Source organism: Molossus molossus, unplaced genomic scaffold (genome assembly GCF_014108415.1).
Source record: "Molossus molossus isolate mMolMol1 unplaced genomic scaffold, mMolMol1.p scaffold_m16_p_43, whole genome shotgun sequence".
NCBI classification, from domain to species: Eukaryota; Metazoa; Chordata; class Mammalia; order Chiroptera; family Molossidae; genus Molossus; species Molossus molossus.
The window spans coordinates 53,703-80,553 of NW_023425381.1; positions in this window are offsets into that span (position 1 = coordinate 53,703).

A 26,851-nucleotide genomic window follows, 5' to 3' on the forward strand; every position below is an offset into this window, starting at 1 on the left:
AATATAAACATTTTAATGATGTTAATTCTCCCAATCCATGAACAGGGTATGTGCTTACACTTTTTTATATCTTCTTCTATTTCTTTTTTCAATGACCTGTAGTTTTCTGAGAATAGGTCTTTTATTTCTTTGGTTCAGTTTATTCCTAGGTATCTTAATTTTTTGACACAATGGTAAATGGGATTACTTGCTTAGTTTCTCTTTCTGTGAGTTCATCATTGGTGTATAAGAATGCCATCGATTTCTTGACATTAATTTTGTATCCTGCTTCTTTGCCAAATTCATTTATTAAGTCTAGTAAACTTCTGATGGAGTCTTTGGGGTTTTCTATGTATAGTATCATGTCATCTGCAAATAATGACAATTTCATTTCCTCCTTTCGAATTTGAATCCCTTTTATTTTTTTCTTCCTGTCCGATTTCTGTGCCTAAGACTTCCAGTACTATGTTAAGTAGGAGTGGCGAAAGTGCGCATCCTTGCCTTGTTCCTGTTCTTAAGGGAAATGCTTTTAGTTTTTGCCCATTGAGTATGATGTTGGCTGTAGGTCTTTCATATATGGCCTTTATTATGTCAAGATATGATCCCTCTATTTCCACACTGCTGAGCGTTTTTATAAGAAGTGGATGCTGGATTTTGTCAAAGGTTTTTTCAGCATCTATTGATATGATCATGTGGTTTTTATTCTTCATTTTATTTATGTGGTGTATCACATTTATGGATTTGCGAATATTGTATCAGCCTTGCATCCCTGGGATGAATCCCACTTGGTCATGGTGGATAATTTTTTTGGTGTATTGCTGGATCCGATTTGCTAGTATTTTGGCATCTATGTTCATCAGGGATATTGGCCTGTAGTTTTCTTTCTTTGTTGTGTCTTTTTCTGGTTTTGGAATTAGAATTATGCTGGCTTCATAAAACGAGTTTGGAAGTCTTCCTTCTTCTTGAATTTTTTGAAATAGTTTGAGGAGAATGGGTATTAGTTCTTCTTTGAATGTTCGGTAAAACTCCCCTGTGAAGCCATCCGGGCCTGGGCTTTTGTTGCTGGGAGAGTCTTGATTACATCTTCAATTTCTTTTGTTGTTATTGGTCTGTTCAAGTTATCTATCTCTTCCTGATCTAGTTTTGGGAGACTATGTGTTTCTAGAAATTTGTCCATTTCGCTTAGATTGTCTAGTTCTCCCACAGTTCTCTTAAGCTGTCTTCCTGTTTTTTAATTGTTGTTTCCTTTTGTTTTTCTGATTGGTTGATTTTTTCTAGCCTGTCTTCTAATTCACTGATCCTGTCCTCAGCTTCCCCTACTCTGCTTTTTAGACCTTTCAATGTGTTTTTCATTTCTGATATGTCATTCTTCATTTCTACCTGTTGGTTTTTAATTTCCAACTGGTTGATTTTCAACATATCTATGTCTTTACTCATGGTGCTCATATCCTTACACATGCTGTTGAGCTTTCTCAACATCATGGCTCTAAATTCTAGTTCTGTTAACTTGCTTAACTGCACCTCATTTATCTCATCTTCTGTAGAGGTCTCTTGTTCTTTCATTTGACTTTTGTTTCTGTGTTTCACCATTTTGGCTATCACAGTGGGCTTTGGAGTCTGTCAAATTTTCCCTGTGGGTGTTGGTGTTCTGCTGTTTGTGGCTCCCTCTCCTGGGTTTGGATGAGCCAGGTAGGACCCACTTTAAACACCACCGTCAAGTCTTAGCTTTTCTGGGTAGTGTTGCTGTCCCAGGAAATGGTAGTTATCCTCTGGCTTTTTTTTTTTTTTTTTTTTTGCCTGGAAGCTATTAGTAGAGGTCACCTGAAGCCCCTTGGTTTCTGAGTTGCCTGAAAAACTCCCTCAGATGCTCAGTGTAAAAGGATTTCCCCGGGGGGGGGGGGGGGGGGGGGAGCTGCTGGTTGTTAATTGGCCTCAATTAGCATTTCAGTGGCCACCATGTGGGGTTGAATTTCTGAGGGAGGGGCCACTGCCTCTCCCCAGGGCCCTGGGAAGGAGTAAAATGACCACAGTCCTGCGTGGCTGCACTTGGGTAAAGCTCTGAGCACCCTCCAAAACCCAAGTGTCCCACACAGTTCCAGTCCAGTCTGCCCTCCCTCTGCTGGAGCCCAAGGTGAGTGGCTGCTGCCAATTTAGCCTCTGTCCTAGACTCTGCGTTGTGGAGCCATCTGGGACTTTTAACCCGAGAGCACTGCTTCCAGTCAAGGGCAGCCGAGGCTGTGGCACCAACAGAGGGTTTTGCACTCAGCAGAAGCCCCAGGACTGAGCCGCGGTAGCGGGACACTGCTGGCGTGGCAGCATCTTCCAGCTGAGTCTCCTGATCCTCGCGAGTCTGTTCAGCACCAGCCGAGGGCTTAGCAGGCAGCAGAGTTCGCAGGACTCAGGTGGAGTCGCAGTGGAGGCGTTAGCAGCAACTTCCCGCTGAGCCCCCTGGTCCTGCCCAGGCCGCTGTGGACCGTGGGCTCCCGGCCCCCTCTGGCTTCCTCGCAAGCCCACCAGGATTGAGTCAGTGTCCCTGGTTATGTGGCCCTCCAGGGTGACTTTCGGTTGCCCCTTCCTGAGGATTTGCCTGTATTTTCGTTGTGAATCCAGTTTGGTCCTGGGAGATGGTGTGTGTAGCTCCATTCACTCCGCAGCCATTTTTTGAAGGCTTTTTTTTAAAGCCAAATTTACTATTAGATTGGGGCCTCGAATGAAAAATGGCTTAAGGCTGTCTTTGCATTTTTTTAAAGAGTTTTTTAAAAATTCTCATCTGAGGATGTTTTATTTTCCATTGATTTTTAGAGAGAGTGGAAGGAGAGAGAAACATTGATGTAAGAGACATGCATTGATCTGTTGCCTCCTGCACATGCACCACCTGGGCTAGGGATCTCACCTGCAACCCACGTATGTGCCCTTGACCAGGAATCAAACCTGTGACACGCTAGTGCACAGGCTGACACTTGAACTACTGAGCCATATCAGCCAAGGCTATCTTTGCATTCTTTGCTCTAAGTTCACTACTGAGTGGTCCTTAGTTCTATAAAATAAGTGAATCCCAAGGAGCTATCACAGAAAATATGCAAGTAGGAGCTGAACATTAGAATTTTTTGAAATCCATAAATTATTTTTTTAAATATATGAATAAGGAATAAGAGAGACTTCATCCCAATTTCTGGAGTAGTGCTATCTAGATAATCTGTTCCAGGCTTTCTCAGTCCTTTCTTATGTGCTGGGAAGGATGGATATTTTCAGAGAAAGACAGAATTTGCTTTATTGCCTAGACTTGCCCATCCGGTCATATCAGATCAAGCCAGAGTAACTGCTGAATAGGAGGAAGTACAATTGCATAAGCTGCATGGCAGAGAGAGCAAAGTAGAGAACACAAGAAGATTGCTGTTTGTCTTCATTTTTATGGAAACAAGACGAATTGGAGAAGAGAGGAGACAAGAACAGAGACATTAGATAGAGCCTGTGAAGGAAGATCCCGAGACCTGACCCTTAAGAGACAAGTATACCATTCCCTTGGCACTAATGGCAGTAGATTGCTTCTCAGTTCTGACCACACACTATCATCACATCTGCATCTTGGGCAGAGGGAGGGAAATGAGTTTTCTTTGTCCACACTTATCAGTGTTCATGAAATTCTCAAATATTTGAAATCTGTAAATTATTTTTTAAAATATATTTCTGCTGACATATAATTTGAAATCTGTAAATTCTTTAATAATATTATTTTCTATTGTTTTCCTTAAAAAGATTAACTTATACTGATTGGATAAAACTGGTTCGTACTAATAAAACATAAATAAGAGAAAGTGGTGACATAACCTTTAAATAGAATGTCTGACTCTGTGTGCTATTGAGCAGACCTTCACCCATCCTAAACTTTCTAGTCAGCTTAGCACTTGTCTCCAGATTTTGTGTCTTTTTCTCCCCTGCCCTGAATTCAGTCATGAAAGCAGTAACTAATCACAGGTAGGCCACTGTAGGGCCCACTCTGATCCCTTCATTATTCCTCATGCTGTCAAGATCCTACTCTCTCTTCCCTCCTAGAATATCTGACGGTATCACCTGTGGAAAGGACATTGGACATACTTCCTGGTATAAAGGTGATTGGAAAGGACAGTACAAATTTATGTCCTGAAATTCTTTATAAACTATATAGGCAATCCTTCCTTTATAAATATTGCTTAGACTTTGGCTGTAAAGTAAAATGGATTATTTAAAGTGTCTACAATAGATATAAAGGTACAGTACCTTATAGAAAATAAAAAAGTATGTTCAACTAATTACATGTCAGAGGAAGAATCTTGTTTTTATGGCAAAGTATATGTCTGAGAAAAAGCATTAAAGGAAAGAGATTTCACAAACCTTTTTAAATTTTAAACTTGTAGAAAGTAAAGTATAGTGTACACACAGAAAAGTACTCTGCCATCTTTTGTGTAGTTAGGTTTCTTCTCATAAAGAAAGGCCAATTAATAGAAGATTCTACATAATTTTGAGATTCTCCCCTTGGGGATTTTACTTTTGTTATGAGATCTTAACTATTAGCTATACGAAGAGAGAGATTTCACTATTAGATATATATATAAATCAATAACAACACAAATCTTAGCTCCTGAATCATTTTCACAGTATCATCGGCAAATATACATGTGAATTCTTTATGTAATCAGTTACCACAAAATGAATTATGCCTCATTAAATCACAATCAAAAGTTAGGATTTTCCTCAGAAGTAAGTTCATAGGTATTGGAGGAGTACCATTTGTTAAATAGATATGATTCTCTGTATAATATCACTCATGCACCATATACTATCTCACAGTTTTAATAAACTCTAGTTTTAAATTTATTTAATGCATGTTGCCTTGAGTTAAAAACATTAAAGTTATCTATCATGCCTTCAGAACATTGCTTCTATTTTATGATACTCTGTTGAAGGTCTTCCATGATTCCCTGTTGTCTTCAGGAGTGTCTTTGCCTTCTGTCCAGTCATATTACCTGACTTTGTCTCTTACTATTCCTTCTGCCCTTCCTCCCCTACTTTATCAGTAGATGCTAATTTATCCTAAATGGGAAAATATTAGTCAAGGTCAGCTTTAATGATCTCTCAATGAAAGACTCTTGGTTTAAATTTTTTTTAAAAAAATTTCAGATGTGCATATGAAGTCCAATTAGACTGATACATCTGATGCTCCCTTTCTGTCCTTTCCTATCATTGTACATTTTAAAAAATATTTTTGCCACCTTTAAATGACTTTTTGTTTTCATTCAATTTCTATAATACCACCATGACTCAGTTCAAGTCTTTTTTTATAGAGCCCTCCAAGATTAATATAGCTAGCTTGAAGTGTTTTCATCCTCCTTAGAAATTTAGCACATTTTGTTATATTGTGCTGGCCAATAATACAGATTGCTTTATAAAACATCAGTTGTGGTTTTATATTGATGTTTGATATCATTTAATTTTCCATATGTTTATATCTTGTTTTCCCTTTCTGACTTAAAATAATAGGAGTTCAAGGACTACATCATATATAGTCCTTGTATATTATGTATATGTGTGTGTGTGTGTATATATATATATACACAGACATAACTATTTTAATTGATTATTAACACAATTTTTAATAGATTTGGATGTATTTTTTGAAACAGCTTTATAATGAGTTACATATTTGTTTTGAAACCACAAAATCAAGTGAAGCTATGCTCCGGCAAAGTGTTGTTAGTCTTCAAGATCAGTTATTTAAAAAAGAACAAGAAAATGCTAAATTAAAAGACAAGCTTCAGGAATCACTAGGAGCACCCTATTCTTTACCTAAAGAAAGTGATTCAGACCACTCAGAACAGGTAAGAAACATTTTCTTTTTTTTTTTTTTTTTTTATCCTCACCTGAGGACATTTTTCCATCTTTTGTTCAGGTAGAGTGAGGAACAGAGAGAGAGAGAGAAACATCGATATGAAAGGAACACATCGAGTGGCTGCCACCCACACGACCGACCAGGGCCGGGGACAAACTGCAACCGAGGTACGTGCCCTTAGCGGAAACCGAACCCGGGTCCCTCCGGACGGCAGGCCGACGCTCTAACCGCTGAGCCAAACTGGCCAGGGCGAGAAACATTTTCTAAAAATGTTGCCCATTGTAATATCATATTAAATCCTCACCGACTAAACAATAAAAAATTAAATAATTTTGCAAGTATTAGAGTATAAGGTGTGGCAGATAGTTTTGTGTTGTGCTATATTTATACTCTTTGTACACATGAGTGTTATACACAATATGGATTTGAATAGAAATGCACGTACAGGTTATGTCTGGTATAGTTATTGTGATTAAACATTTTGCTCATTTGCACTAATGAAGAGAAAATTAATAGGTCATGCCCATTTTGAGATGTTTTATTTATTATTTATGTAATTTATTTTTACTGTTGAAAGTATTACAGATGCCCCTTCCCCCATCCAGCCCCTGATTTTGAGACTTTTTAACTGAATGACTTAATGGAATGGAAAGAGTACTGAATAGAAAGTGTCATAAAGTACTTGTTATAATGCCTAGTATATGGCACTTAATACCTTTTAGTCCTGATTCTGCCATTACCTTGATGTGTAATTTTAGACAGTTTAGTTGAGCTGTCTACCTATATATCTGTGCTATTAACTGAGGTAGCACAAATGTATAGATAAATATGCAGGTTCAGAATCCAAATAAACCTGAGATCAAATTACAGCTCTGCCTGTGAGCTTTGTGTACTTGAACCAATTTCTTGAATGCTTTTAGCCAAAGTTTCTTCACAAATAAACTGTTGATAATAATGTATCTACGTCACAGAATTTTTGAGGATTAATTTGTAATGCTTGTCAAGTGCAGAGCTTGGCATATAGAAAATATTTATTGGCTCTTCTTTTTAGATACTCTTTAAGGTAAATTTCACCTCTAAATATATATTGTTAAAAAATACCTTATGCCTATAAATTTAAGTGTTTTTAGGCACTCAGCATTTCTTTAAATTTTAGTATTTATTAAATAAGTTCAGAAATGGATATAATACAAGCAAGTAATTGGGTGCTTAAATGTTTAAGAACAGAACATTTTGAACCTAGCATAATTTGTCTTGCTAACTTAATACCTCAACCTTAACACAATTTTTAAAATAGTATTTTATTATGTTGCATTTTTTGGACATCAGAATTTTGTTAATTGTAAAATTTGTATCATGACAGTATTATGTTATATGAATAGGCCTATTTTATTTATTTAATTAATATGTTTATTTATTATAATAAACACCCTTGGTCCTACCAACTAATCTAACTACTATAACATTACTAATGACTGATATTTACTTGTATGCTCCTTATCTGGTACCCTGATTCTTTAACCATATGTAACTACTAAACTGTTTATCATTTTGATGATTTTTAAAAAGTTTTAGCACATACAAATTTATGTGGAAATAGTATATTGTTTAGTTTTGTCATTTTAAAAAATGTGTCATAATGTATTATGACTTGGGGTTTGTCGATTTTAGCTCATTATGTTATTAAGATTATCTGTGTTGATTGGTATAACTGACTATTTTTAGGGTTTAAAATATTACATGTGATTATATCATAAATACTTATATGTTCATTTGTAGATAAATAATTGGGTTATTTCCAGTTTTTGACTATTATGAATAATGCTGCAATTGACATTTTTATACATACATCATTCTAGGTACACATGTACATGCATTTTTGTGGAATATATATCTAGAACTGAAAAATCCTAGATTTAGGGTATGAAAACTTACTTTTAGAAAATACTGATAACTTATTTTTTAAAGTGGTTTTACTCCCACCAATAAAGTTTAAGAGATATGATTGATTCTCATCCTCCTCAACACTCAGTATTGTCAGACTTCTTAGTTGATGACAGTTGATTAGTATAAAATAATTTTACCTTGATCTTCATGTGAATATCACTGGCAAAGCATATTTTCAAATGATTACTAGCCAAGTTTGTGCCCTCCTGTGTACAATGTCTATGTCTTTTAAACTTTCTTCTGTTGGATTTTTAATATTGAATTGTAGAGGTTATTGTAAATTCTTGAAATTAATCTCTATTATTTATGTTCAATGTGTGGCAGATAGCTTAGTGTGTCTTGTCTTTTCATTTTCTTCAAGGTGTCATTTGATGAACAAAAATTCTTAATTTTAATTTAGAAAAATTAATAATTTATAATTATTGCTCTAGTATGTCATTTAAAAATCCTTCCCTAGCCTGGCCAGTTTGGCTCAGCAGTTAAAAGCATTAGCCTGCTGACCAAGAGTTGTGGGTTCGATTCTGGTCAAGGGCACGTGCCTTGGTTGTGGTTTGGTCCCTGGTCCTAGGCAGCCAGTCAATGTCTCTCTCTCTCTCTCTCTCTCTCTCTCTCTCTCTCTCTCTCTCTCTCTCCCCCTCCCTCCCTCCCTCCCTTCCACTCTATCAGAAAATAAATGGAAAAAAATATCCTCAGATGAGGATTAAAAATAATAATAATTTTAAAATAAAAATAAATAAATAAAAATTCTTCTCTACTCCAAAGACAGAAATAGTTGTGCCTCTGTTTTCCTCAAAGAGTTTTAAAGCTTTGCTTATATCATTTATTCAAATTAAGTCAGAATTGTCTTTTGCATATAGTATAAGGTAAGGACCCATTTTTATTTATTGATTTTTCCCTAAATAGTAACCAGTTTTTCCAGTTTAATCTATTGAATGATCCCCATTTTTTCTTGTTTAGTGCTAGGCTACCTCTCTCATATATCTTAGTTCAGTATATTTGCGAATTCCTTTCTAGGTTCTATATTTTCTGTATTCCTATACAATGTTATATTGTCTTAATTATTCTACTTAATAATAAGTCTTCATAATAAGCCTTTATATTTGGTAGTTTATTCTTGCTTTCTTAGTGTTTCTAAAGTGTCTTAGCTATGTTGGGGCTTAGCACTGAAATATAACTTTTAGGATAATTAAAATTTTATGAGAAGGAATTGTTGAAATGTTTTATACATCACTTTTCTGAAGTATAATATACAAATAAAGTGTAAAAACCTTATGTGTATAACTCAGTGATTCGTTTTTACAAAGTGGACACTCCATATAAATACCACTCAGATCAAGATATAGAACGTTACCAGTGTCCAATAAAACTCCCTAATGTTTCTAATCATTAGCTACTCCCACTAAGGTAACCACTATTTTGACTTCTATCATTGATTTCTTTTGCTTATTTTTTAAGCGTACAGTATTTCACTTTCAAATTCTGTGTTTGCTATGGGTTCTTTGTAAATACCATGTATCATACTAAGGAAGTTCCCATCTATTAAAGTTTGATGAAAGCTTTTCATGGATAGATATTGATTACATTCAATATATCTTCTAAGATGATACTAAAGCTTTTCTTGTTTATTCTGTTAACATGGTGAATTACATTGGTTGATCTTCAATTATTAATTTAATTTTGCATTCCTGAAATAAACTTAACTTCATTGTAATGTTTTATTATTTTTATCTATTGCTGAATTCAATTTGCCAATATTTTGCTGAGGATTTTTGCATCTATATTAATGAGGGATAATTGGCTCTGCCTTTCCTTTCTTGAACTTTTCTTGTTAGATTTTGACATCAAGGTGATGCTGGTTTCCTAATATGAATTGCAAAGTGTTCTCTTTTGCTTCACTGGAAGAGTTTGTGTAAGACATATTTTTTGCTTGATGATAAACACTGAGTGCTTTCCTTCTAAGATAAGGAGCAAATCAGTTACATTCAGTATTGTACTGGAGATTCTAACTAGAATGAAAAGGCAAGAAACAAAATCATAACAATTAGAAATAAAGAAGTAAAACTTTTTTTATTCACAGACAACATAATCATCTGTATAGAAACCCAACTGAATCTATGATAAATATCCTAGAAATAGTAAGTAAATTCAGCAGTGTTGTAAGATACAACACCAATTTATAAAAGTCAGTTGTTTTCTTAATACTAGTAACAAATAACTAGAAAAACCTATGTCATAATAAAGGATAAATTTGACAAAATATGTACTAGAACTATATTCTAAAAAGCACAAAACATAGCAGAGTGAAATTAAAAGACATACAAAAATGGACAGCTATGCCAAATTCATGAATCAGAATATGCAATATTGTTAAGATGTCAAGTCTCCCCAAATTGATCTATCATGTAATCCCAATTAAAATTCCAGGAGGCTGTTTTACTTTTAGGTAAATACAAGCCAATTCTAAAATTTATAAGGAAATACAAGGGATTTAAAAGGGCAAAATTGAGTTTCATTAACAAAGTGTTGGAGGACTTACATTACCTGATTTTAGATACATTTGTCAAATCAAAAAAATAAGATCGTGTGGTTTTGGCACAGTGATTGACAAAATAATTAGTAGAACAAATAATGTCCAGAAAAATACTCTCTCATATATGTCACTTTGTAGTAACTCTTGAAATAAGTCAGTCTTTTTTTTCAAGAATGCTTTGTATATCCTTACTTCATTGCTTTTTAAATGGAAATTTTAGTATCACCTTGTCAATTTTACAAATAAGCATTTAGTTAGAAATCTTTCTAATTTCCCTTGTGATTTTCATTTTGCCTCTTTAGTTATTCGGATGTGTGTTATTTCCTTTTGAAATCTTTGGGCTCCCCCCGCCATATATCTTATTTTTATTTACTTCTAATGTATTTCTATTGTGGTCACAGATAGTACCCTGTAAGATTACTGTAATTTTGAAATTTAATGGGACTTGTGGTATGGCCCACCATATATTTTGGTGAATGTACTATGTGTACCTGAAAATACTTTGTGTTCTGTAGCTATTGAGTTGAGTGTTCCTGAATATTAATTATCATTATGGTTGATAGTGTTGAGATCTTTTTTTTTTTAATGATTTTTGTGTTTAGTTATTTTAATTAGTTTGTCTATCAGTTACTAAGAGAGAGGTGTTAAAATATCCCAGTATGATTGTAGATTTTTCTGTTTCTCTCTTTAGTTTTGTCAATTTTTGCTTAATATACTATAAAGCTGTTTTATTAGGGGCACACATATTTATGATTGTCATGTTGTTTTGATTAATCAAACAGTTTTTCATTATAAAATGTCCCTGTTAATTATAACAATATTCTGGGACTAGGTGGGTGGGTGGAAGGATTGAGCAAAAAAGAAAAAAAGAAGAGAAAAAAACTCATGGACATGGATAACGTTGTGGTGATTGGTGGGGGAGGTGGAGCTGGGTATTGGGAGCATAAATGGTGATGGCAGAGACTTGACTGGGGGTGGTAAACACACAATACAGTGTACAGATAATGTGTTGTAGAATCGTGAAACTGAAACCTGTATAATTTTAACTAGTGTCACCCCAATAAAGTCAATAAAGAGGAAAAAAACTTGAAATCCAATTTTATGATATTAATATAGCCAATCATTCTCTTTAATCATTAAATTTTACATGGTGTGTCTTTACCCATCTTTTTAGTTTTCACCTATCTGTGTCTATATATTTAAGGTATACATAGGTAGGTCCTATTTTTTTTTAATCCTCACCTGAGGATATTTTTCCATTTATCTTCAGATAGAGTGAGAGAGAGAGAGGAACATCGATGTGAGAGTGACACATCGACTGGTTGTCTCCCACACAACCCGACCAGGGACCAAACTGCAACTGAAGTGCCTGCAGTTGACTGGAATCGAACCGTTGACTCTTTGGTCCGAGGGCCTATGCTCTAACTGCTGAGCCAAACTGGCCAGGGTAGGTCCTGTTTTTTAATTTATTCAGACAAGTCGTTCCTTTCCACTGCAGTATTAATCCATTTAAATTTAATATAATTATTAATGCAGTTGGGTTTAGATATATCATCTTACCATTTGTTTTCTGTTTGTTCTGTTTTTGTTCCTCTGTCCCTCTTTTCCTTCCTCCTTTTGGGTAAATTGAATGTTTATATATATTTTTAAAAGCAATTTTAAAATTTCTCTTTTCTACTTCTGGATATCACTGTTTCTGATGATAAGTCAGTGGGAATTGGTTTCACTGTTAACTTAAATGTGATGTGTCAGTTTTGTTTGGCTTTTTTTTTCTTCTTCCCTATATATTTTACCTTTGGTTTTGAGCATTTAAACTATGATGTTTTCAAGTATGATTTTCACTGTAGTCGTCTTTCATGCTGTTTGATGAGCTTCTTGATTTTTGTAAATAATATTTTTTATTAGAGAACATTTTGACCTTATTTATTTATTTATTTTTTTAATATGAATTTTTATTTATTTTTTTGTTACAGATATTTTACCTTTTTACCCCATTGGCACCCCCCACCCTACCCCCCCTCCACCCTGTCCCCGGCTTAGTTGTCCATGTCCATTGGTCATGCATACATGCATATAAGTTCTGTGGTTTATCTCTTCCCACCCCCCCCACCCCCCATCCCCTCTTCTGAGGGATGTCAGTCTGTGCCCTACTTCCATGTGTCTGGGTCTACTGTATTCCTCAGACTGTTATGTTCATTATATTCCGTATATAAGTGAGATCATGTGGTATTTGTCTTTTTCTGCTTGGCTTGTTTCACTTAGGATAATACTTTCCAGGTCCCTCCATGTCGTCTCAAAGGATAAGAGATCTTTCTTTCTTACCGCTGCATAGTACTCCATTGTGTATATGTACCACAGCTTTTTTATCCATTCATCTACTGGTGGACACTTGGGCTGTTTCCAAATCTTAGCTATTGTAAATAGTGCTGCTATGAACATGGGGGTACATATATTCTTTCTGATTGGTGTTTCAGGCTTCTTAGGGTATATTCCCAGCAGTGGGATCACTGGGTCAAATGGAAGTTCAATTTTTAATTTTTTCAGGTAACACCATATTGTTTTCCATAGCGGCTGCACCAGTCTGCATTCCCACCAGCAGTGTATTAGAGTCCCCTTTTCTCCACACCCTCGCCAACACTTGTTGTTTGATGATTTGTTGATGGCGGCCATTCTGACAGGTGTGAGGTGATACCTCATTGTTGTTTTAATTTGCATCTCTCTGATGATTAGTGATGATGAGCATTTCTTCATATGTCTCTTGGCCATTTGTATGTCCTGTTTGGAGAGGTGTCTATTCAGCTCCTCTGCCCATTTTTTAATTGGGTTCTTTGTCTTCCTTTTGTGGAGTTGTATGAACACTCTATATATATTGGAAATTAACCCCTTATCTGATATATCATTGGCAATGATGTTCTCCCATACAGTGGGTTGCCTTTCCATTTTGATGATTGTATCTTTTGCTGTGCAGAAGCTTTTGAGTTTGATGTAGTGCCATGTGTTCATTTTCTCCTTTATTTCTGTTGCCTTAGGTGATGTATCAGTGAAAATTCTGCTCCGTATGATGTCCGAAATTTTGCTGCCTACATTTTCTTCTAGAATTTTTATGGATTCACGGGTCACATTTAAATCTTTTATCCATTTTGAGTTTATTTTTGTGTATGGTGTAAGTTGATGGTCTAGTTTCATTTTTTTGCATGTAGCTGTCCAATTTTCCCAACACCATTTATTAAAGAGGCTGTCTTTACTCCACTGTATGCTCTTGCCACCTTTGTCAAATATTAATTGAGCGTATTGCCTTGGGTCCATTTCTGGGTTTTCAGTTCTGTTCCACTGGTCTATATGCCTGTTCTTGTGCCAGTACCAGGCTGTTTTGGTTACAGTCGCTTTGTAGTATAACCTGATATCTGGTATTGTGATCCCACCTACTTTGTTCTTCTTTTTCAAGATTGCTGTGGCTATTCGGGGTCTTTTTTGGTTCCATATGAACTTTTGAAGTATTTGTTCTAGTTCTATGAAATATGTCGTTGGTATTTTGATGGGGATTGCATTGAATCTATAGATTGCTTTGGGTAGTATGGACATTTTAATTATGTTAATTCTTCCAATCCATGAACAGGGTATGTGCTTCCACTTTTTTATATCTTCCTCTATTTCTTTTTTCAATGACCTGTAGTTTTCTGCAAATAGGTCCTTTACTTCTTTGGTTAAGTTTATTCCTAGGTATCGTAATTTTTTTGGAGCGATGGTAAATGGGATTGTTTTTTCAGTTTCTCTTTCTGTGAGTTCATCATTGATGTACAAGAATGCTGTCGATTTCTTGACGTTAATTTTGTATCCTGCTACTTTGCCAAATTCATTTATTAAGTCTAATATATTTTTGATGGAGTCTTTAGGGTTTTCTATGTACAATATCATGTCATCTGCAAATAATGACAGTTTCACTTCCTCCTTTCCAATTTGGATTCCTTTTATTTTTTCTTCATGTCTGATTGCTGTGGCTAAGACTTCCAGTACAATGTTAAATAAGAGTGGCGAAAGTGGACATCCCTGTCTTGTTCCTGTTCTTAATGGAAATGTTTTTAGTTTCTGTCCATTGAGTATGATGTTGGCTGTAGGTCTTTCATATATGGCCTTTATTATGTCGAGATATGATCCCTCTAGTCCTACATTGCTGAGCGTTTTTATCAGAAATGGATGTTGGATTTTGTCGAATGCTTTTTCAGCATCTATTGATATGATCATGTGGTTTTTATTCTTCATTTTGTTTATGTGGTGTATCACGTTTATTGATTTGCGAATATTGTACCAGCCTTGCATCCCTGGAATGAATCCCACTTGGTCATGGTGAATAATTTTTTTGATGTATTTCTGGATCCGATTTGCTAATATTTTGTTCAGGATTTTGGCGCATTTTGACCTTATTTATTCAATATTTTTTCTTTCCCTCTCTCTCTTCTTCTTATGAGGTTTCCATTTCATTTATGTTAGACTTTTCAATGTTGTCTCAAAGATCTGTGAATGTCAAAGTTGTCTCAAAGATCAGATTCTTTCATCGCTTGATCATTCTCTGTTACTTTTCAGTAGTTGATTTTTTATTTTGCCAAGAGTTTAAATAGTTAAATGTAGGAAGCTTAATCTCATAGGACCTGCTCAGCCATTATTGTAAGTGGAACTTCCCAGTGTTTGACTTTTTAGAGTGTAATTTAAGTTACTTTTTATCAGTAGCACACAATGTAAGGAAGTTATTTAGTAAGATTCTAATTCTTGTATCTCCTCAACTTGTTTTTGCTATCATTATCTTACATGTTAATCCTACAAATATTTTTTATCTTGTAAAATATTATTGTTAGTATCATTAAAAAAAATCAATATTTATTAAAAATTTCTACACTTTTGAGTGTTCTTTATTCTTTTCTAAAATTCTGTGTTTCTAAGGTCTTTTGCCTTTTGCATTAATTATTCCATTTAGTATATCTTTTAATGAGAGTCGTTCACAATGAAATTCCTCATATTTATTGCAGAATGTCTTTTTCCCTTCATTTCTGAATGCTATTTTCCAAGTGGTTAGATGTACAGATCGGTAATTTTTTTTCTTTCACCTTCTGGCTTTTAGTTTTGAATTGAAAAGTCATCTCTCTTTTTCTTGTTCCTTTGAAGATAATATATGCTTCTCTGATTACTTCTTATATTTTCTGTTTATTTTTGGTTTTCAGTAGTTTTTATATGATTGTTTGAGTGTGGTGGAGTTTCTGTATTTTTGTGCTTTTGAGTTTATCAAGGTTTCACCACCGCCACCCTCCCCTAGCTGTGACTTTGGTTTTCTTCATTCTTTCTTTTTTTTTTTTTAATCTTCACCCGAGGACACTTCCATCTTTTGTTCAGATAGAGTGGGAGGGAGGGAGAGAGAGAGAGAAACATCGACGTGAAAGGGACACATCGAGTGGTTGCCACTCGCACGACCCATCCAGTGACGGGGACAAACTGCAACTGAGATATGTGCCCTTAGTGGGAACCAAACCTGAGTCTCTCTGGACCCCAGGCCGATGCTCTAACCGCTGAGCCAAACCGGCCAGGGCGGTTTTCTTCATTCTTGCTAAAAATAGTGACTTTGGTTTTCTTCATTCATGCTAAAAATCTCTTGAAGGGTGGCTTCTGCACATTCTTTCTCTCTTGTGCTTATGATATTACTGTTACACATGTATTAGAACTTTATACCATGTTCCATATATCTTTTGACTCTTTTCTATTTTCAAAGGTTTTTCTCTCTTTACTTTAGCTTCGATGCTTTCTTCAGTTCACTCATTCTCCCTTCTGTTGTGGGTAGTCTGATGTTCTCATCTACTAAATTCTTGAACACAGTGTGTATTCTACTTTATTTGGGTGGTGTGTTCTAAATGTCTGTTAGGTCTAATTGGCTTGTAGTGTTTTTTTAAGTTTTTATTATTTCCTTGCTGATCTTCTGTCTAGTTGTTCTATCTGTTATAATTGTTTATTTCTCTCTTTAATTCTGTATATTTTTGCTTCATATATTTTAGATGTCTGGTTAGGTATATATATATATTTATAATTATAATATCTTCTTAAAGGATTTACCCATTTTAAAATATTCTTTATAGTGACAATTTTTGGCTTAAATTCTATTTAGTCTGATTTTATTTATTTGATTTTAATCCCCCCGTTTTATTGTGATATAATTAACATATGACACTATTAGTTTAAGGTGTACAACATAATGATTTCATATATGTATATATTTCAAAAAGCGATTACCACACTAACTTTAGTTAATATCCATCACATAGTTAAGCTATTTTTCTTTAAAAAAAATACTTTATTGATTTTGAGAGAGAGAGAGGAAGGAACAGGGAGAGAGAGATAGAAATATCTATGAGAGAGTACACCGATTGGCCACCTGCTGCATGCCTCCCACTGGGTATTGGACCCACAACCTGGGCATGTGCCCTGACCAGAAATTGAACTGGTGACCTCTTGGTATGTGGGTCTATGCTCAACCATTGAGCCACATCAGCTGGGCTATTTTTATTTTGATAGAACTTTCAAGATCTACTCTCTTAGCAACTTTTAACCATGCAATATAATATTTTAAAATATAGTCACCATGCTGTACGTTGAATTTTCAGAATTCTATTTATCTTATGACTGGAAATTTGTACCATATAACCACTTTCACCCATTTCCCCCATCCCCACCCCCCATTTCTGGCAACTAATGATATGTTCTCTGTTTCTGTGAGTTTGTTTTTCATAGATTCCACATATTAGTGAGCTCATATAGTGTTTGTCTTTTTTGTCTCTTTTATTTCACTTAGCATAATGCCCTCAAGGCCCACCCATGTTGTGGCAAATGGCAGGATTTCCTTCTTTTATGTGGCTGAGCAGTATTCCTTTCTCTTCTCTCTTTCTCTTTGTCTCTCTCTCTCTCTCTCTCTCTCTCTCTATATATATATATATATATAGAGAGAGAGAGAGAGAGAGAGAGACACTCACACACACACACATATATTCTTATCTATCATCTATCTATCTATCTATCATCTATCTATCTATCTATCATCTATCTATCTATCATCTATATATACCCCACATATTCCTTATCTAGTCATCTGTTGTTGGGCGATTAGATTGTTTCCATGTATTAGCTACTTTAAATAATGCTGCAGTGAACATGGCAGTGTAGGTCCCTTTTTGTGATAGTAATTTCATTTCCTTTGAGTATATTCCCAGAAGTTAAATTGCTGTTTTTACTTTTTTGTAAAACCTCCATACTGTTTTTCATAGTAGTTATACTAATTTAAATGCCCACCAACAGTGCATAGGTTTCCCTTTTCTCTATATCTTTACTAACTTTTGTTATTTCTTTTTGATAATAGGCATTCTAACAAGTGTGAGGTGATATCTCATGTGGTTTTGATTTTCATTTCCCTGATGATTAGTGATGTTGAGCATCTTTTTTTTTTTTTTAATCCACACCCAAGGATATTTTAAAAAATATCTTCAGATAGAGTGGGAAGGGGGGGGGTGAGAGAGAGGGGAAAGAGAAAAACATTGATGTGAGAGAGAGACATCAACTGGTTGTCTCCCGCACGACCCCGTCTAGGGCTGGGGACAAACCGCAACCAAGGTATGTGCCCTTGACTGGAATCAAACTCGTGACTCTTTTGTCCACTAAGAGTCCAATGCTCTAACCACTAAGCCAAACTGGCCAGGGCTGTTGAGCATCTTTTCACTTACCTGTTGGCCATCTTTGGAATAAATGCCTTCAAATTTCTCCCCTTTACCATTTTTAATCTTTTTATTTTTGGCTATTGAGTTGTGTGAGTTCTTTATATATTTTGGATATTAATACCTTATCACATATATGATTTGCAAATATTTTCTCCTATTCTGTAGGTTGCCTTTTCATCTTATCTGATGTTTTTGTTGTTGCTTTTCCAGAAGTTTTTTTTAGTTTGATATAGCCCCACTTGTTTATTTTTGCTTTTATCACCTTTGCTTTTGATGTCAAATCCAAAAAATCATTGTCAAGACTGTTGTCAGGGAGTTTTTCACCTCTGTTTTCTTCTAAGAAATTTTTGGTTTCAGGTCTTTTCATTCAAATCTTTAATCCATTCTGAGTTGATTTTTGTGTATGGTGTAAGAAGATAGTGTTTTAATTCCATTCTATTGCTTGTGGCTGACCAGTTTTCAAACACTATTTATTGAAGAGACTGTCCTTGTGAGCTTGCTTGGAGGTTCTAGCAGGGGAGTGCAGCTACTTGTATACCCTTGACCAAAGACCAGTCCTCTCCTCTGGGGGGAAGGTCGTCCTCTTCAACCGAGCGTGCAGCTTCGGGAGGAATGCACATGGATCAGTTGAGGGAGGAGGCCCGCCTAGCCAGCCAGATCAGCCTAATCAACCCTGGCGATCAATGATCAATGGGGTGACAGATGTCGTAGCTGGAGGGGGAGGGGGGATCAGTGGGGGAAAAAGGAGAAACATCTGTAACAAAAATTAATTGATTAAAAAAATAAAAAAAAAAGAGTCCGTCCTTTCTCCGTTGTATATTTTTGGCTGCCTTATTATAACTTAATTGACTGTATATACATGGGGAAATTTAGCTGAAGAGTGTGTTCTTGTTTGGAAATTTTTCCTTTTAGCCCTTTCCAAAATCATGCCACATCTGTTTGGCCTGCTGAAAAATCTTCTGATGAACTAATGAGTTTTTCTTTGTACGTAACAAGTTGTTTTTCTCTTGCTGTTTTTGAGATGTTTAAAGAATAAAAAGCACTCAAGCATTTCTACACAAGACATTTAGGATTCAGCTTGATGTTTTTCTTTTCAGAACGCCCCTTCCCCTTTTCTTTTCTTTTTTAGAAAATCTGAGTGCAAAACAATGGGAGAATCATCGATAGGCATTCAGGAGTAATATGTTCCTAAATCATAAAGACACACTAGGTTGTACCTTTCTCTGTGATGACTCTTTGCAAGTGAACAGAAGTGTTAGCTTGAAATGGGTTAAAACTTAAATATGAGACCTGAAACCATAAAACTTTTAGAAGAAAACATAGGGGAAAAAAACTCCTTGACATTGTTCTTGGCAATGATTTTTTAGATGACACCAAAAGCAAAAATCAATAAGTGGAATTGCATCAAATTTAAAAGGTCTGCACAGCAAAATAAACAATCAGAAAAAAGTGAAAAGGCACCTGCAGAATGAAAGAAATTACTTTCAAACCTTATATTTGGTAAGAGATGAAATCCAAAATATATAAAACTTAATAATATAAATCAAATAATCTGATTAAAAAATTGGTGGAGAAACTCAATAGACATTTTTTCCCCAAGAAAGATATATGAATAGTTAAAAGGTACATGGCAAAATGTTCAATAATTCTTATCATCAAGAAAATACAAATTAAAATCACAATGAGATATCATGTCACACTGTTATCATCAATAAGAATGGTTATCATCAATAAGACAAAGGTTGTCTTGAAGTAGGGAAAAAAGGGAACGTTTGTACACTGTTGGTGGTAGTGTGAATTTGTACAGTCACTGAGAAACAGTATGAAGGTGCCTCAAAAAATTCAAAACAGAGCTACCATATCATACAGCAATGCCACTTCTTGGTATTTATGCATAAGAAATAAAAACAGAATCTTGAAGAGATAGCTGCACCCCCTTATTTATTTCAGCATTATTCATAGTAGCCAAGATGAAACCTAAATTTCTATAAATTGATGAATAGGTAGAGGGATACTATACCTATCTAATAAATCTATCTATCTATCTATCTATCATCTATCTATCTATCATCTATCTATCTACCTATCATCTATCTATCTATCTACCTATCATCTATCTATCATCTATCTATCTACCTATCATCTATCTATCTATCTATCTATCTATCTATCTATCTATCTATCATCTATCATCTATCTATCTACCTATCATCTATCTATCATCTATCTATCTACCTATCATCTATCTATCTATCTATCTATCTATCTATCTATCTATCTATCATCTATCATCTATCTATCGATCTACCTATCATCTATCTATCATCTATCTATCTACCTATCATCTATCTATCTATCTATCTATCTATCTATCTATCATCTATCTATCTACCTATCATCTATCTACCTATCATCTATCTATCTATCTACCTATCATCTATCTATCTATCTATCTATCTATCTATCTATCTATCTATCTATCTAGACAGCCAGAGCAAAATTAAAACAAGAGCAGTGCTCTTCGAAATGTGGGGTCTGGTGCCACTGTACCAGTTCTTTTCTCACTGTTCTGCCTGCACACATTCTTGTTTCTCTATAATCCATTCTTCCCACAACAGATGGGGTGAACTTTTTAATTCATAAAGCAGATCCTGTTACAGCATGCATTAGTCTTAAACTGAGGGCAGTATAACAGAGAGAAGCCCCATAGCCCAGTGGTTAAGTAGTGGCTTCTAAAGCTAGAGAGCCTATCACTGTTTGCTGTTCTGATCCTATCTGTGATCTGGGGCAAATTACTTAAATTTGGTTGACTGTGGTATAAATTGGGCATGATAATACCTACCATATAGAGTTGTGGTGAGAGTTAAATGAAATAGCTCACATAAAGCACTTGAAATACAGTTTGGTACACTTGATAAATATGACTATTACTTGAAACAGAATTATACTTGAAAGGTGGTATCATGGCCCGCCACTCTCTCTGTCATCTGCCTAGGTCTACCTCTCCATGCTCATCTCCTTCTGCTTTCTTATTTCTTCAGTATCTGCTAGGCACACGCATTTGTTGTTGTATTGTTTTTTTTATATTTTATTTGCTGAGGTTTATCAAACTTGTTTTATACTACAGGGTCTTGGCTGTTCTACCTACATAAGAAGCTTATTCTCAAATAGTTTTTATCTTTCAGGTCTCAACTCAAGTATTCCTTTGTGAAAGAAAACTCTCACATATATTGTCTAAATTACACCTCTCTGTTATAATCTAGCACAATACCACATTCTTTTAACTTGTAACACTTTTCATAATTTAAACTTAAACATTTAATTATATGTTTGTTTAATGTCTGCTTTCCATTAGCATAGAGGACCATATTAGTGTATCTAATACTTTATGCCACACATTCAGCAAGGTACCTGGCACATGGAAAGCAATCACTAAACATTTGTTGAATAAATGAAAGGATAAAGAATAGCAAAAACTTAAAAAGCATGGCTTTAATAAATTAGGATCCCTGGCTGCGAGGCAGTAGTTGAATATATTAGCAAATCTAATTAAGAAGACACATTAGTGTTATAAATAATTGCTTAAATAATTTGCCTTGGTGCTAATACAATGATTACAATTTCTGGAGCCCTTGTAATGTGCCAGATTTTCTACTGCCCATGTTACACATATTATCTTATTTAATTTGTATAGAAACCCTAAAAATTTGATACCATTATTAGCCCCTTTTTGCACAGCTTGGATATATGTGGTGAAAGTGACATTTTAACCTGTCCACTTGAATTTTTGCAAAAGCTGCCCTTGGGAGCTGATGTGCATATGTCCGCTACTAAACCTCATATTCAATGCTCTCTAGTTTAGTTTGAAAAAATTATGCCCTTGGTATAAAGAAATTTATTGACTTTCAAAAATAAGCTTTATTGAAATATAATTTAACACAACAAAATGAACCTACTTTAAATGTGTAGCTTAATCATTTTTTAATAAATGTAAAGTCTTTTGTAATCGTTACAATTAAGATATAAAATATTTTTATTACTACAAAGAATTGCTTACTGACCTTTTGTCTTTATTTCTTTTCCTAACCCTGGCCCCTGACAATCCATGGTCTGCTTTCTGTCAATCTGGTTTTCCTTTTCCTGAATGAAGCATGAATGAAACGATTGTGGGAACTCTTTGGTGTCTGACTTCATTCACTGAGCAGAAGGGTTTAGGATTTGTCTGTGCTATAGTGATTTCAGAGTTCATTCTTTCTTAATGTCAAACAGTATCCATTGCATAGGGGTGCCACATTTTCATTAGCCATTTATCAGTGCATAGACATTTGGATCGACTCTAGCTTTGAACTAATAGGAATAAAGCAGTGTAAAAGCTGGTGTTCAGGCCCTTGTGTAAGCATTCCTATACTGAATTTTAAGCAGTGTTGTAAATCTCTTTAAAAATGGATACAAACTAGGTCTTTTTTTATTAATTTATTTTTTTTATTAATTATTTTTTGTTACAGATGTTTCTCCCTTTACGCCAACGATTTCCCCATCTTCCTCCCTCCCTGCCCTGTCCGTACTTTGTTGTCCATGTCCACTGTTCCTGCATACATGCATATAAATTCTGTGGTCTATCTCTCCCACACCATCCTCTCTTCTAGGGATTGTCAGTTTGTACCCCACTTCCATGTCTTCCACGTCTCTGGGAATACCCCATTCCTCAGACTGCTATGTTCATTATATTCCACAAATAATTGAGATAATATGGTAATTGTCTTTCTCTGTTTGGCTTGTTTCACTTAGGATGATACTTTCCAGGTCCCTACATGAAGTCTCAAAGGATAAAAGATCTTTTTTTCTTATAGCTGTGTAGTACTCCATTGAGTATATGTACCACTGCTTTTTTTTATCCATTCGTCTACTGATGGACACTTGGGCTGTTTCCAGATTTTAGCTATTGTACATAGTGCTGCTATAAACATGGGGGTGCATATATTCTTTCTGATTAGTATTTTAGGATTCATAGGGTATATTCTGAAAAGCAGGATGACTGAGTCAAATGAAAGTTCAATTTTTAAGTGTTTGAGGTAACACCATATTGTTTTCCATAGTGGCTGCACCAGTCTGCATTCCCACCAGCAGTGCACTAGAGTCCCCTTTTCTCCACACCCTCGCCAACACTTGTTGTTTGATGATTTGTTGATGGCGGCCATTCTGACAGTTGTGAGGTGATACCTCATTGTTGTTTTAATTTGCATCTCTCTGATGATTAGTGATGATGAGCATTTCTTCAAATGTGTCTTGGACATTTGTATGTCCTGTTTGGAGAGGTGTCTATTTAGCTCCTCTGCCCATTTTTAATTGTGTTCTTTGTCTTCCTTTTGTGGAGTTGTGTGAGCGCTCAATATATATTGGAAATTATCCCCTTAGCTGATGTGTCGTTGGCAATTATGCTCTCCCATACAATGGGTAGCCTTTCCGTTTTAATGATTGTATCTTTCACTGTGCAGAAGCTTTTGAGTTTGATGTAGTCCCATGTGTTCATTTTCTCCTTAGTTTCTATTGTCTCAGGTGATGTATCAGTAAAAATTCTGCTGCGTATGATGTCTTAAATTTGGTTGCCTAGAGTTTCTTCTAGGATTTTTATAGATTCACGAGTCACATTTAAGTCTTTTATTCATTTTGAGTTTATTCTTGTGTAGGGTATAAGTTGAAGGTCTAGTTTCATTTTTCTGCATGTAGCTGTCCAATTTTCCCAGCACCATTTATTAAAGATGCTGTCCCTACTCCACTGTATGCTCTTGCCACCTTTGTCAAATATTAATTGAGCATATTTCCTTGAGTCCATTTCTGGATTCTCTGTTTTGTTCCACTGGTCTATATGCCTGTTCTTGTGCCATTACCAGGCTGTTTTGATTACAGTGGCTTTGTAGTATAACCTGAAATCTGGTAAGGTAATCCCTTCAACTTTGTTCTTCCTTTTAAGATTGCTGTGGCTATTCGAGGTCTTTTTTGGTTCCATATGAACTTTTGAAGTACTTGTTCTAGTTCTGTGAAGTATGCCATTGGTATTTTGATGGGGATTGCATTGAATGTATAGATTGCTTTGGGTAATATCGACATTTTAATGATGTTAATTCTCCCAATCCATGAACAGGGTATGTGCTTCCACTTTTATATATCTTCCTCCATTTCTTTTTTCAATGACTATAGTTTTCTGTGAATAGGTCCTTTATTTCTTTGGTTCAGTTTATTCCCAGGTATCTTAATTTTTTTGCCGCAATGGTAAATGGGATTGTTTTCTTTGTTTCTCTTTCTGTGAGTTCATCGTTGGTGTATAAGAATGCCATCGATTTTTTGACATTAATTTTGTATCCTGCTACTTTGCCAAATTCATTTATTAAGTCTAGTAAACTTCTGATGGAGTCTTTGGGGTTTTCTATGTATAGTATCATGTCATCTGTAAATAATGACAATTTCACTTCCTCCTTTCCAATTTGGATCCCTTTCTTTTTTTATTTCTGTCTCATTGCTGTGGCTAAGACTTCCAGTACCATGTTAAATAGGAGTGGTGAAAGTGGGCATCTTTGCCTTGTTCCTGTTCTTAAGGGAAATGCTTTTAGTTTTTGCCCATTGAGTATGATGTTGGCTGTAGGTCTTTCATATATGGCCTTTATTATGTCTAGATATGATCCCTCTATTCTCACATTGCTGAGCGTTTATATCAGAAATGGATGCTGGATTTTGTCGAAGGCTTTTTCAGCATCTATTGGTATGATTATGTGGTTCTTTTCCTTCATTTTATTTATGTGGTGTATTACGTTTATTGATTTGCGAATATTGTACCAGCCTTGCATCCCTGGGCTGAATCCCACTTGGTCATGATAAATAATTTTTTTGGTATATTGCTGGATCCTATTTGCTAGTATTTGGTTCAGAATTTTGGCTTCTATATTCGTCAGGGATATTGGCCTGTAGTTTTCTTTCTTTGTAGTGTCTTTCTCTGGTTTTGGAATTAGAATTATGCTGGCATCATAATACGAGTTTGGAAGTCTTCCTTCTTCTTGAAATTTTTGAAATAGTTTGAGGAGAATGGGTGTTAGTTCTTCTTTGAATATTTGGTAAAACTCCCCCGTGAAGCCATCCGGGCCTAGGCTTTTGTTTGCTGGGAGAATCTTGATTACATCTTCAATTTCTTCTCTTGTTATTGGTCTGTTCAAGTTTTCTATCTCTTCCTGGTCCAGTTTTGGGAGACTATGTGTTTCTAGAAATTTGTCCATTTTGCTTATATTGTCAAATTTGTTGCCATATAATTGTTCATAGTAGTTGTTAACGTCTTTTGTTTTTCTGTGGTGTCAATTGTTACTTCTCCTCTCTCATTTCTGATTCTGTGTATTTGGGTTCTCTCTCTTTGTTTCTTGGTGAGTCTAGCTAAGTGTTCATCAATCTTGTTTATAATTTTGAGAAACCAGCTCTTTGTTTCATTAATCCTTTGAATTGTTTTTTTTTTTTTTTTGGTCTCTGTGTTGTTTATTTCTGCTCTGATCTTTACTATTTCCTTCCTTCTACTTGCTCTAGGCTTTTCTTTTTTGTTTGCTCTTTAGTTCTTTAAGATGTGAGGTTAGATAGTCTATTAGATATCTCTCTTGTTTTCTGAGGTAGGCCTGTAGTGCTATGATCTTCTCTCTCAGAACTGCTTTCGCTGCATAACATAGATTTTGTGTTGTTGTGTCTTCATTTTCATTGATTTCCAGGAATTTTTAAATTTCTTCCTTGATCTCCTCAGTGACCCATTCATTGTTTAATAACATGCTTTTTAGCATCCATGTGTTCAAATGTCTTTGTATGTTCTTCTTGCAATTGATTTCTAGTTTCTTGCCATTGTGATCTGAAGAGATGCTTGATATGATTTCAATCTTCTTGAGCTTGTAGAGACTTAGTTTGTGCCCTAACATGTGGTCTATCAGTGAGAATGTCCCATGTGCACTTGAGAAGTATGTGAATTCTGTAGTTTTGGGCTGTAATCCTTTGTAGATATCTATTAAATGTATTTGATCTAGTGCTTTATTTAGAGTCTCTGTTTCCTTGCTAATTTTTTGTAGAGGATCTATCCAGTGATGTCAGCAGGGTGTTGATGTCCCCTGCTATGATTGTATTGCTATCGATTTCTCTTTTGAAGTCCTCCAGAAGTTTTTAAATATATTTTGTTGCTCCTATATTGGGTGCATATATGTTTATCAAGGTTATATCTTCCTGTTGGATAGATCCTTTCAATATTATGTAGTGGCCTTGTTTGTCTCTGTAGTTATTGCCTTCATTTTGAAATCTACTTTATCTGATATGAGTATTGCTACCCCAGCTTTTTTTTTCCTTTCCCTCTGCTTGGAAGATTTTTTTCCATCCCTTCACTTTCAATCTATGTGAGTCTTTCGTTGTGAGGTGGGTCTCTTGTAAACAACATATAGATGAGTCATGCTTTCTTATCCAATCAGCCACTCTGTGTCTTTTTATGGGATCATTCAATCCATTTACATTTAAGGTGATTATTGATATATACTTATTTATTGCCATTTTTGTTTAGAGTGGTTTTATTTTTCTTCTCATTCTCTTGCTAATCACAGCAGTATTTTTTAACATTTCTTGTAGTTCTGGTTTGGTGCTAATGAATTCCCTTAGCTGTTTTTTTGTTTTTTTGGGAAGCTCTTTATTTGACCCTATGTTTTGAATGATAGCTTTGCTGGGTAGAGTAGTCTTGGATTCAGATCCTTGTTTTTCATGAACTTGATTACTTCATGCCAT